A 13,811-nucleotide genomic window follows, 5' to 3' on the forward strand; every position below is an offset into this window, starting at 1 on the left:
ACCTACTCATCATTTATAATTACTTTTTAATGTGTTTTAGAGTTTTGTTATGTTTTTTTTTTTTTTTTTTTGAGCAATCGCGATTGCTTTTTTTTTTTGAGCAATCACGATTGCTTATTGTTCTCATTTGACTGTTTTGATGTTCCTATGATTTTATTTTCCCACCGCCTCCCTCTGCAGCACCACCGTCGACTGGCCTCACAATGCTGCTCCTCTAGTGAAAACTGTCTCCAGGTTACGTCCATATCCAACATACACACGTATACATACACACACCTGCACACACTCATTCCTGCACACAGACAAAAATGCACACGCACACACACATACACACACACACTCATGCCTGCACACAGACACAAACACCCACGCATACACACACACACACACATGCCTGCATACAGACACAAACACACATGCATGCATACACATACCTATACACACACACATACCCACACACACACACACACACACACACCCTCGTGATTGCGAAAAACATTATTTGAATTCAAAATATCATAATTCAAATTAATTTATCTTTTTTTTTTTTTTTTGTTTGTTTTACACACTGTTATTCGTTAAGAAGCTACAAATACAACAGAGCAGTGAAAAAGTAGAGGAATGTGAGACAAAGTGAAATGGTGAAGTATTTCATCTGCATCTGGTGCATACTGGTGAAATTTTAATTACGTAGTAATACACATAGTTTATTCCAGTCAGGAAAAAGTTACCTCTGAGGATCAAAGCATATGATATTACAAGCAATATTAAAAAACTACTACTCATATAGTAATATTTCGTTGTAAGTCAAAAGTTATTTTTGTTATTGTGATCTTGTTTTTAACACATTTAAAATATTAAATGACACCTATAAATAATTGGTGCATTATTTATTTATTTAATATTAAGCTAATTTTTATTTTAAATGTATTGCTCCAATCAGTCAAGTGCATGCGGCGCAACAATGGATGTGACAAGGCGAAGTAGTGCATTTCTTTCACTTATTCGAACATTTATTAAATCACTTATGTGTGATTTTATTAATTAATTCGTTTACATTCCTCCGTTTAATAATTCTTTGATTCATTCATTCAGTCACTTATTTTCTCATTTATTCACCCTTTTATTCAGTCAGTTATTTTTTTCTCATATGCTAGTTAATAATTTATATATTCGTTTGTGGTCCCATTATCCATTCATTAATTTTTTAGTTATTCATTCATTTGAATAAACATATTTTTAATAACCAAATAAAAATATTTTACTAGAAAAATATTTTATTTCTCACTTAGCCCATGAAAAATAAGAGCGAAAATTTTCTACTTTATTTTGAAGGTACTCATTGACTGGCAAAAATAAAAATAACGTATCAATGCAAATTTTATTAACAAATTGTTACTTCTTTATGTACTGTAATTTTCAAAGCAAGATTCCAGTTTGTTCACTTCGAAAAAAGTAAGTGACCTTAACTATTTCATTTTGTCCCACATTCCTTACTTTTTTTTTTTTTTTTTTTGAGAAATCAGATTTGAAGGTTATAACATTTTTTTTAACCAAAATTCTTCTTACATTCTCCGTTCGTAATTATAGTAAAAGGACATTATTTTAAGAAGGAATGAAATCAAAGTTATTTTAAACAAAAAATAAAAGATTTATTTTTGTCTTATCACACATACAGGCTATTTACAGTGCTTCACAAAAGCAGCATCAATTTCCACTTAAATACTCGTTTTTCTTCAAGTACGGTGATGCTTTTATCCATTTCAACAGCAAATTCAATAGTAAATCTGCTCAACTTCTCATCTCATCACTGCCTGAAAATAAAATAATACGAATCATTAATAATTAAGAAAAAATTACAAAATAAATGCACTCAAACCTGTTTTTGTGCGGTCTTTTTTTTTTTTTTTTTGGCCAGATTTAATTATTTATTATTTTTTTTTATGCGGTACATGAGAGTTTCAATCAAATTGAGACTCTATTGAATAGCTTATCTTTAAAACGGGTTCTTAATAGGGTAATTTTGAGCGAATTTTTTTTATGCGGTCCCTATCTGTCGCACAAAAACAGGTTTGAGTGTTAATAATAAAAATTCCGAAAATGGACTTTTAATAGGGTTGTAACAACGAAACCCGATTTAAAAGGATCACAACAGAACTATTTTATGTCTACTCTGACTTCAACTTAAACTCATTGGATGATTATGCACTAAGAAAAAGAAAAGTTTATTTATGTTTTTCTCATCAAAATCTCAAACGCTCGCATTCATTTTCTTTTCTTTTTGAGGATGCTTCTGATATCTTATCCATAAATACAAAGGCCATACAATCAACGTTTTATGCAGACACCTCTTCTTAGGAGTTAATTTTTCTGCTTACTATCTAACCATAATAACGATTCATAATGAAGTATTTTTTAAAAGGTTTAAAATGCCCATAAAATAACTAGCACCGTCTCGGTTCCCTTTCAGAAACTAGAGGCTAGCATTCCCCTTTATGTGCAAAAACATTATGAATGCTTTAAGTTCTTGCAATGATATGTACCATGAGGCATTTTTAAGTGCTCGCTCTGTTTCAGTATTAATAAATGTATTTGCATTTCTGTTTTCTCAAAGGGATCAAAATGACACTTCCACGCTTTTAGGTTTGGACTTCCCTTTAAACTTCCACTTCGAGTTCAAACTTCCCTTTAGTTTGGGTTTAAAAAAATACTATTTCTTGAAAACTTTCCTATATAATACAGCACTATGATTTAGGAAAAGTCAAGGAAGATTAATCTTTTTATGAAAATTTAGAGGAGCAATAAGCAAAAACAGTTCGCTTAGAGGGCAAATTTTAGGTAATGGGTCATTCCATAGTGACTAACTTAACATTTGCAGCTGATTTTCTTACTCTTTTTACTTACACCGGGAGTAAAAACAAATGTCTTTTTGGTTTAATATGCAGATTTAAAATGTACAAGGTGACTATTTTTCATTTCTACCAAGAATTTGAAGCAAAATAAGCGCTGGCAGGTATTTTGTCACCAAAAAAGGCATCGTGATTAACGTAACATTTTTGCAACCCTGAGAAACAATGCCTCTGTTACGAGGCACATTTTTCTGAAACTTACGCAGGCATTTAAAATTGGCAGATATATTTGTAAGAGGTAAACAGTCTTTTTTTTAAAACATACTACAGATTTATTACAGATGAATCTTTTTTGGCCCTTAATGGTACTTTTACGAAAAATTGTGTGTGACTAACGTAACCATCGAATAACAAGCAATGAATGCATATAAAAAACTTTTTGTGATTAATCTCTTGCTCTTATATTACTTTTACACTTTTTAGAAACCTTCTTTATGTTGCATTATGTTTTTTTTTTCTATATTAGTGTAAGAAATTGAAAGGAAGGATTCAGTTCAATTAACTCAATTTGAATGTGCTAAAAAAATGAATAAACAAATAAAAAAACTGCTTTTACTAACTGAATAACATCTTTTTTTGGGCTAATTAAATCTTAAATATCTCTCTTTTAAAAAGTTAACTTTATACAAGTTGATAGTTTCACCAAATTCTATTATTCTGCCGATATACTAGTTATCGTTATAAGAAACTCCGTAGCACTTTTGAACGGCATATATTTTTTTTAAGGTTTACTGATTCATCGAACGAATAGTATTGTACCTCCTGAATTAAAATGTAATATTGAAAAAAAAAACAAAAAACATTCGAACATTTTTGCAGAACGCAGTTTAATGCCAGATATCTCCGCAAATGTTTGAATTTGAAAATGATCATTCCTGCATTTCCTGAAATATATGGCAGCAGCGCTTATTGTCACTGTATCATGTAAAATCTTCAAATGTTTTCCAACGAGCTGCCATTACTTCATTTTAATAATAGGTGGAGTTGTATTTTCTAAAAAATAGAGACGTTTTCCTTTGTTAAGACTGTCTTTCTATTTTTGTTAATTCTTTAGCTTGGATTCTTGTGTTGAATGCACATTCAACAGAATACTAATTTTGCTTTTTTGCTTTACTCACCTTTTTTTTTATAATAATTCTTTAAATTGGAAGTTTCTTTCTACCTTCAAAGAAGTATTTTTCTAAGTAGACAGAAGGTCTACTATGTAATATTACTGGTATTTTTCACTCTTTTCAATTTTAATCAATATAGAATGTCTAATTATTCAAAACTGTCCATGAAAATATACATTAAATTAAATAAGTTTTAAATACTAGTAGCCATTTCTAAAATGTTACGTTGGTCACATGCAAACTGTTACGTTAGTCACAGTTCAAATGTTACGTTAGTCACACTAATTATTTTATATCTACTGATACTAAAATAAATATTTTGCACTTTTCAAGTAGATATGACACATATGTAACAAAATAAAAAGTGCTGTTTGGTTCAATCAGCTAGTTTAGTTTTTAAGCAGAAAATAGTACATTTTCGTGACTAACGTAACGTAAATATTTTCAGTGAAATAACCAAATTAATTAAAATACTTATCTTATAATGTATACAAAAAGAGCAGTCAATTTCATTAGGCCAACATCTAATCTTTTAGAATAAACATAGTTCTTTTAAAAATTTTGAAAAAATTTTTACACTACGCAAGAAAACTTAGACGCATGTTTTTTGCGTATGCTAAACCTTTTCTACAACCTCGCATGTTTAGAGCCAGAAGAAAATCACCGAATGAAATTTTTTAAAACTGTTACTGGGTTCATGTACTAGAAAGTATGCTGAATGAAATGATAGGTCACAATTAGGGCTTTGTGGAAAAAAAATTTCTGATGTTGAGGTTGACATTTCTATGGAATGACCCTAATGAAGATTTTTACTGTATTTTCTAAGGATAAAATCCACAGGTAGTATTAGCATTTGTATTAGCATCTAATTTGTAAGCATTCCTTTCTGCCGTCGGTTTATTGTGTAGACTATTTTTTGATTTTTGGTCAGGGTGTCAGACTGCTGAGAAAAAAAAAATCCGCTACTGGGGTCTTACTACATTACACCAAGTCTCATAAAAATATGCTTTTGTTTCAACCAAAATGTGTGATGAAACATTTCTTATTACCCCCCCCCCCTTTTACTCCTTCTTGTCACAAACTCTGAATTTCCTGAACCTGACCCCCCCTCTCCTCCCCTCAAATCGGGGAGTCCCCACCAATACCTTTCAAACCAAAATTATTTGGAACAAAATGAACTATTTTCTTAAAAGGTATGGGAAGGGAGGGGGGGGGGGGTGTCGGCCAAACAGGTAGAAACACGCATATCCCCTTACCATAACCCTACTTGAAAACATTTTACTGCAAAATACTTTTTGAGCTAGTTCATCTTACATGAAATACACCGCCAGCTCAACTCATTTTCAGCCGAGGACTGCAGTTTCGTGCTTATTAGTACTCATCAGCCCGGCATAGGAAAGTGACTGAGCTGGAGATGGAAAACCTCTTAAGGAAGCCAAGAGGTGCCCAACAAACTGGTAGCTAATATAGAATTAGCAGACCAGACGAGTGACCGAAGCAATGGTTCGGTTCAACTCGAAGATTGAACGCGAGACAAGGTAAATTCAGTAAATTACCGAACCATTGCTTCGGTCACTCGTCTGGTCTGCTAACTCTATATTAGCTACCAGTTTGTTTCGCACTCTTGGCTTCCTTAAGAGGTTTTCCATCTCCAGCTCAGTTACTTTCCTACGCCGGGCTGATGAGTGCTAATAAGCACGAAACTGCAGTCCTCGGCTGGAAATGACTCAGCTGGCGGTGTATTTCATGTATTTCTGCTTTAGCTCTGGCTAAGTGGCGGTAATTTACTGAATAGTTCATCTTACTTTCCGTTTTATTTATTTATTTTTTTCTTGATACATTAAATTACGACATAGGACTTGCTTTCATGCTTTTGTTTATTTATTAGTTTGTTACTTTTTGCTGCTACCAACCTTGTCTAATGGTCAGAGGAGTCTGATAGCGAGGAGGTGGTCCGGGTTCGAATCCCAGTTCGGGCATGGATGTGCTCTCTCTCTCCCGTCCTCGTCCTTCCTTTGTGTGAATGTGTTGTGCTGTGAATGGTTGCCTACCCCATAAACGGGTCCCTATGGCATGTATGTACTGTGGAAGTCGGACTTCACACCTAATTACGGTACAGTTTGAAAAGTGAAGCAGCGCACCACAAGTTGCCAGTCTAACTGGCACAAAACAGCAACAACATTACTTTTTACTATTGCAGGAAAGTAATATTTGAAATTGGATAATTATTCTTCATTATCTAAACAATTTACTTTCTTTTTGCTAGATTAAAAAGGACGAATTTCCAGTACATCATGGACGTTCGTTCTTTCCGATAGGAGCATTGCAGTTTCTTTTTAAATTTATGTATGAAACACTCATTTCCTAAGTTTCTTTTCTCTTTAGATTTTAATGGAAGGCATAAGCAACAAATTCGTAGGCTTTAAAAATTACTATTTTTTCTCAATCTTAGCTACCCCGTAATACTGCCATAATATCTAGAAACATGCCAGCAATTACAATATTTTGTTCATATGGGATGCAGTGTAAATGAAATACAACCCTAGCTTTAAACTTCGATTAAAAATTTAAAAACACCCCTAAAAAATATGATAATTTTGAAATGGGTATGTGTTTGGAATTGCAGTCTTTATTATCAATTTATTTATATATTTACTCTACTGTCTGACCACCAATAAGATGGAAAGTTTAACATCCGGTTTACAGGGGGAAATGGTCTATTAGTTTTCAGGGATGCCAGCTTTGCAGATGTGTGTTAGCTACTAAATTAAGCAGTGTCACATTGAAATGAGCTCAACAAGCACATCAAAAATGTGCTTTTCCCCCTTATTCAGATAGACTCGTCTTAACTGGGCATTTGTCAATTCCATAGTAACCGTTGGCAGATAGTAAGTATATCTTCTTCCATTGTTTGTGTGTTTCCGATTGCGTCATGTTTTTATTGTTCTTCATTTTACTGTGTTGTTTGTCGTCTTGTGACAGAGAGGTTAAAGATCAGGGTAGATAAAAAATAAATTAGTAAAAAGAAAGAAAGGAAACTAAACAAATTAAAATGTTCATTGAGAAAAACATTGACGAAGTGTCTTACTTCCTAAAAGTAAAAATCAAGATTGAGAATTTTTGTCGCCAGTGGCGAGTAGAAGCAACTTTATTAGTATCCACTCTTTTTTTTTTTTAGTTGCCACTTTTTTTATAAACAAAAAAAAAGTAACTTCACAAAAAACTTGTTTTTGAACCTTCACTAAAACGTAAAAAGCATCAGTTTAAATAAAGTTTGCTATAGCTAATTTATAGCATTTACGTTAGTTGTGAAATCATTCGTTAATTATGCGAATAGAAAGATATGTTGTTGGGTTGAAATTTCTGGAGATTTTATTGACTAATGATCAGAATTGAAGATGGGGAGAGTGGCGACCGGGTGGTGAATGACACTAATATTTTTTGTCACTTGTTATTTTACTTAGTCGCCACATGGCGAGTGGTGACCGCTAATATTGGACTGTACTTACAAGGAGACCATGCGATAGTGTAATAATGAAAAAATCTAATAAACAGCATAGTAGAACGTGTTTTCGGAAGGATAAATAACTTGCTCGCGTCTATGTTATCGAAATATGAGGTCATAAAGTCTGGCGTTATCTTTAAGAAAAGTCGCTGAATTTATCAATTTTCGATGAGAAATGAAAGGTATCTTTTACATGCTAGTGGCAGGTTTGGTTATCCTGCCACTTGCAGACGGTGAAGTCGCGTAGTACCCTCCATCTTCTTGCCAACAGTGACAGATTCGCGCATTTGGGGGTCCGTCGTAATGCGTTTTTGAGGGTCCCTTTTTTTTTACGTAAAATATCGTTAGGGCCCATCGTAATTGCGATATTTGCGACATGGTACACCCGCCACGGCTCGCCAAGTCTTTAAATTTGGTGGCGTTTCTTAAAATTTCAGCAGACTATTAAGCATTTTTCATTATTACATTATTCGTGTGGTTCCTGAAAAAAAAAAAAAAAGTAATATTGCAACTTAATACTCAAGATCACTTTAGCTTTTTCAGCAAAAAGCTAATTTTTTAAATTTAGCAAGAATTTTAGCTCAAACAGAAATAATTAAGTTAGTACAGTGCAACCTGTGTACGTTGACCACTTGCGGTGCAGTACTTTGGTGGTCAACTTAGACAGGTGGTCAACTTATAGAGGGTAGTAATGAAAACTTTTTTTTTTGTCATTTCTTGCCCCATGCATTCATTTTTTAACTAATTGGAAAACTTTAAACTCACTTTCATTGTTTAACATTACTTCAAAACAATAAGAAAACATGTTATTTAAATATTTTTAGAGATTATTTACCAGAATGACGTGTAAGGTATCATACAAATTTAAAATTTCTGTAAATCGATCAAAAAAAAAAAAAGTCTCATTGCTTATGAAAAACTACTTACTTGAAATTAACAATTCCTAAAAACATAACAAGTTAAAAGTGACTCAAATTCCTCGTTTGATTTTTTTTTGTACATTTGTAACCGTGGTAATCTACTTATCAACGAAATAATTCCTTATTAAAATTAGGCGCATTACTTAACATTAGCCCAATGTTTTTTGATGGAAACATAAATGTTCATAGGTTTTTTTCTTAAATGTCTGGTTGCTTATTTGACGCATAACTGAATAAACTTTTAGTACAATCTAATGCTTTTGCCAAGTGGTCAATTTACAAAGGTTTTTTTTTTACAATACTCCAAACCAGAGCTGGTGTATATTAGTGGTCAAGATAGACAGGTGGTCAATATAGAGAGGTTGTCAAGTTACAGAGGTTTTCCTTCATTATGTAAGATAGGACTAATTCCGTTCCTGACAAAAGTGGTCAACTTAGACAGGTGATCAACTTAGACAGGTGATCAACTTACAAAGGTGGTCAACTTTAAAGGTTTTACTGTACTAGGTTATGTTTCTCCCGTTAATTAGACAATTTACTTACTTGTATGTGATTAAGACTGCTAAAATCCATCTAGCTATCCCCGTGCTCTCATTTCTTCACGTATGGATATCCTGAATAGTATCCTGAAGTGAGAGGATACCCATACCCGTAGTTGTATCCATATCCCAAGCCACCATAACCACCATAGTTGTACGCTGCAACAGTTCCAGCAGCTGTCAATGGAGAAGCTACCCCTGGATAAAGTCCTCCGTTTAGAAAGTTATTATAACCTCCGTATCTGTAAGGATAGTTGTTTCCATAATAGCCTGAATAATAACCAGCTGCTGTAACAGGGCCTGCACTTATTGCCACTGAGAACAACAAAGTCAAGAAGCATAAGGTAGATATCTGAAAATACGAAATATATAATTAGCCACTGAAGTTAATTGGATTAATTCGAAATAAAGAATGGATTCAAACTTAAATTTGTATCGTGGCAAATCAGTAATTAGGTTAAGAACGATAATGGGTGTAGAAAATCGGTTCTAAATTATTTCCAAATATGCCTGTGGCAGCACTATTATTTTAAAGATATTCATATCGAATTCATGACACAACATACTGCTTGACCACGGATTGTATGCAATTCGGCAATCTGCCAAGTAAAGACGATTCCATCTGAATGAATCTAACAGGGGAGAAGGGAAAATAACGATGGGATTTTGATGCACGCGTTTTATAATGTCACTAGTGCCTTATTCATTTATATTGCATTCTCAAAAATAAAATAAGGGGAAACCTAAATAGTTACCATGGAAACAACAAAAAGAAAATAAAATATTTTCATTTCATTCAGGAACGTAAAAGCAAAATGGTAAGCTCAAAACTTTGTTGTGAATGAATAAATGAATTAATTTTTGCCGTGAGAATATAGATCGAATATACTTTAGATTTAAAAAATGTTGCTGTGAGCAAATTTTCATTTTTACAAAATTAAGGCTAAATAATAGAAAGGCAAAAGTGCACATGTGAAATAAACCAACTAACATCCCTATAAACTAATAGATACGTCCATTTCCGCCTATAAACCGGATATTAGCCTTTCCATGCAATGATGGTCATACAGTACATACATGATGATGAGCAGTTGCATTTGAAAGTGGCGACTGTGATTGAGGAAGTTACATTACATTATATAAAAAAAAAGCTGCTGTACTATTAAACTTCATTCACGGGAAAGATAGACTAGATGTAAACAAAGGATTGTGCCATTTGGCAACTTCAATAACGCGGGTTGGCTTGGACAAGAACAAGTTGGTACAAGCAGTGTAATTCATCAAAACTGAAATTTATTGCTTTTCATTTTGTAGTTATATACCTATTTTACACTATACTCTGTTCATGGAATACATAAACCAAATTGAAACAAACTGGTTTCCAGATGGTTTGTCGCTATGCCTCATTTGGAGATTTTTTCTTAAATAAAAAAAAAAGCTAACCAATAGGATTCACGTTCGCCGTCTGCTGGTAACCAATTTGTTCTTGTCCAAGCCAAGCACGTGGTTGAAGTTTCCAAATTGCGTAATTCTTTGTATCACATTTCAACAAAAGAAGTGTGGGAGCCTTATTGTCTTCAGAACTTATTTTATGAGTGAATAGTCCGAATATTGCCAAACAAGTAAGCATTTAAATAATTCTGAAAAAAAGTTTGGGAGCTAAGCTCCCGTGAGATTACATGCAAATTAAATCCTGGTACAAAATACTATATCGCAGGAGTTCTCAATTTGAATGCCGCGGCACATTGGGGTATCGTAGGGAGAGGAGAAGGGCGCCGTGAATTGTCCATGTTATTAACATAGTATATGCTAGGTGAGTTTGACAAATAAAATCATATAAACCAGTAAGAACATCCAACTATTGTTTGATGTGGTATAATAAAATATCGCAAGATCGTGACTTCATCTTCATCAGAAAGCCTAACTGATGGTAAAGCGGTATCAGCAAGCAGTTTTTTAAAAACAGGCAAAAGTTATTGCAGAAGAGTGAAGTAAAACTACCTGATCTTATTTCGCTGTAAATTTTGCTTCTACATGGTTCACTAAATTCACTGTAGGTTACTAGTATAAAAAAAAGTTGTTTATTGCTCTTGTAGCTAATTTATGTAGTTGACGAATTCACAAAGATAAATGTCGCTGCGTACCGTCAATTATTTCCTGTGAATGGATAACGAAGAAAAGTACATTGTTCACCGTTAAGGCCGTGGTTAGCCTTCTTAGCACTCCGGTGTTCTTATAATATGACACCAGAGGATCGGGTGAAGGATATGATCATGTGCTGCATATGCTACACATATCTCCACGAATTGTGCCCATGAGTGACAAAATTCAGAAAATAACGAATTATCAGTTGTCCCGAATATGACGATTGATCTTTCTTCTTTCCATGGAAGTAAGTATGGAATTTTTGGTAATGGTTTTGAGGTTGTCAAATTAGGTTTAATATGAATTGATATTAACGGCTCTTTCAACTCGTTTTAGTTCGATAGTAATTTTTGGCGTTTTCGTTTTTAACTTTGCCTAAAGTAATCTTCGCCTAGAGTCTTCTTTATTCGAGCTCATTTTCTTAATAAGACTAAATAACTTCTCTTTGCTAAAACTGCGGCAAAACACAATTGAAACTTAAATTTCCACTTCTCTTTTCTTTGTTTTTATGAATCATCTGATGAATATGCAAAAACTGGAGCAATTCTATCAAAAAGGAGATTTTTAGGTTTTGAACCTTAGAATAGCTTTATTTGACGCACTTACCTAAATAATAGAGATGGGCTAGAGTTCCGTGAGAAAATTCTAATTCTTCAAAGGGTGCATCGAGTTGAAAAGTTTGAGAACCCCTGCTGTATCGAATACAGAATAAGCTCCAACAAACTATGTTATGGGAAAAACATATCTCTTCAATTTTTAACTAATTTTGAAAATATTTTTGGTACCAGCTGCTGAGGTCAGTATGATTGCACTTTTGAATTCGAATAAAGAAACATTTACAAAAAAAAAAAAAAAAGGTACAGGTGCTGAGCTTTCGTGAGCTGTCATGTAAGAATGTTTAGTTACTTTTAAAAAGTTTTATCAGATGCTGAGATCAGTATGATTTTACTCTTGAATTCGAATAAGTAAACATTTACAAAATTCTGAAAAAAAAGGCGTAGGAACTGATCTCCCGTGAGCTCTCATAAGAATTAACCCGAGGTAAGAAATACTACAGTGCTGGCTAAATTATTAGACTAAAACTGTTTTAAAAGCAAATTCTTTATTGATTACATAACTATAGACACATTAACGAACAGTGAAATAATTATCTAATATTTAGTATGAATTCCCTTGTTCTTGATAAGCATTTTAAGTCTTTTTGGCATACTTTTCACAAGGTTTACACCATTTATTAATTTTTTAAAAAAGGAGGTAAAAAATTGCTTATACTCACTATTATATATACTCACATACACATACTCACTAATTACCTAACACTAACTTTAAATATAACAGAACACACTAATAAAAAGAACTAGTGAACTGTTTAAGCTGAATGAGGTTATGTTCCTGGTAGGTAGATAAACAAAGAACATAAACAAAGCAGACAGTGCTGCCACCTGAAAATATTAAATTATGCTAAAATAACGTAATAATCAGTGTACAGTATGTACTGTATTTTAACAGTAAAATAAATAGTATTTCAGTACAAATAGTGCACAAAAAAAAAAAAAAAAAACTCTTTAGTCTAATAATTTGGCCAGCACTGTATATTGAATAAATATCTAAGCTACAACAAGCTATTTTGTGGAAAACAAATCTTGTCAATGTTTAGTCAATTTAAAAATATTTTTGGGTACCAAGCTGCCTAGGTCAGTATGATTGTTTTTTTTTTTTTGAATTTGAATGAATAAACGTATACAAAATTTGAAAAAAAAAAAAAAAAAAAAGGTATAGGAGCTGAGCTCCTGTGAGCTCTCATGCAAATTAAGCCGTGGTAAGAAATACTATATTGAATACATATCTAAGATTCAACAAACTTTGTTATGGAAAAAACAAATGTTTTCAATGTTTAGTTAATTCCGAAAAGTTTTTGCGTACCAGTTGTTGAAGTTACTTTTAACTACTTGTGATAAAATTATAATATATCCAGTAGGTGGATCAGAAAAATATATTCTGATGTAGGAATGATCAGAAAAATAGTCGGTCACAGTTTCCAAGTTCTCGCGATTTCTTATCAACAACCGTTCAGTACAGAACGAGCAAGGAATGTTCTTACCATTGAATTCATTTTGACTGAAGAGTTGGCAAAGCACCTTCAAGTAACTCCAGAAATCCAAAGTTTTGAGAAGATTGTGAGGTTCTTGAAAACATCTCCAGCTTTTATAGCAGGTACTCAATTAACATTCACTAAGGATGATGTAAATGGCTAATTTCATGGTTTAAGAAATCTTCAACATTTTCAGTGCCTCGGGTGATTACAGTTCTACGTATTTTTTGATGCAGATTGTCACTCCAGGGCCATCTAAGAGATAAAACATGTTCTTCGAACGTCTTACCATAAGTGACGGAAGAGGCAGAGCTGACCCAAAATGCGATTTTCTTTTTCGTTCATTACCATCTGGATAGACTTTGGGATACAAGTTGAGTCTTGATTTATCTTGTTAAATACTGGAGGTTTGACAGTCCAACAATGGAAAGAAAAGAAGTGGTAGAAAGGGGGCAGAAATGAGATTATTCAGGCGTCAGTATTTGTATATTTTAGAATATATTTTGCCTAAAATATTCTAGATTCCTAAACGTTTAGGAGTATGAGACAGGTGTTAGGAGGCAAAAGTTGCTACAGCAAAGTTGCAGCT

General features: G+C 33.2%; 1 long non-coding RNA gene across 1 annotated transcript; it reads right to left on the reverse strand.

The window, feature by feature from the left end:
- Window positions 1–1,678: 1,678 nt before the first annotated feature.
- LOC129230659 (uncharacterized) lies at window positions 1,679–13,375 on the reverse strand. The gene is made up of 3 exons (XR_008581162.1): window positions 13,232–13,375; window positions 8,990–9,337; window positions 1,679–1,814 (listed from the first exon to the last, which is right to left on the reverse strand). It is a non-coding gene; the product is annotated as an uncharacterized LOC129230659 (long non-coding RNA).
- Window positions 13,376–13,811: the final 436 nt, after the last annotated feature.

This window comes from Uloborus diversus, chromosome 9 (genome assembly GCF_026930045.1).
Source record: "Uloborus diversus isolate 005 chromosome 9, Udiv.v.3.1, whole genome shotgun sequence".
In the NCBI taxonomy this organism is placed as follows: domain Eukaryota; kingdom Metazoa; phylum Arthropoda; class Arachnida; order Araneae; family Uloboridae; genus Uloborus; species Uloborus diversus.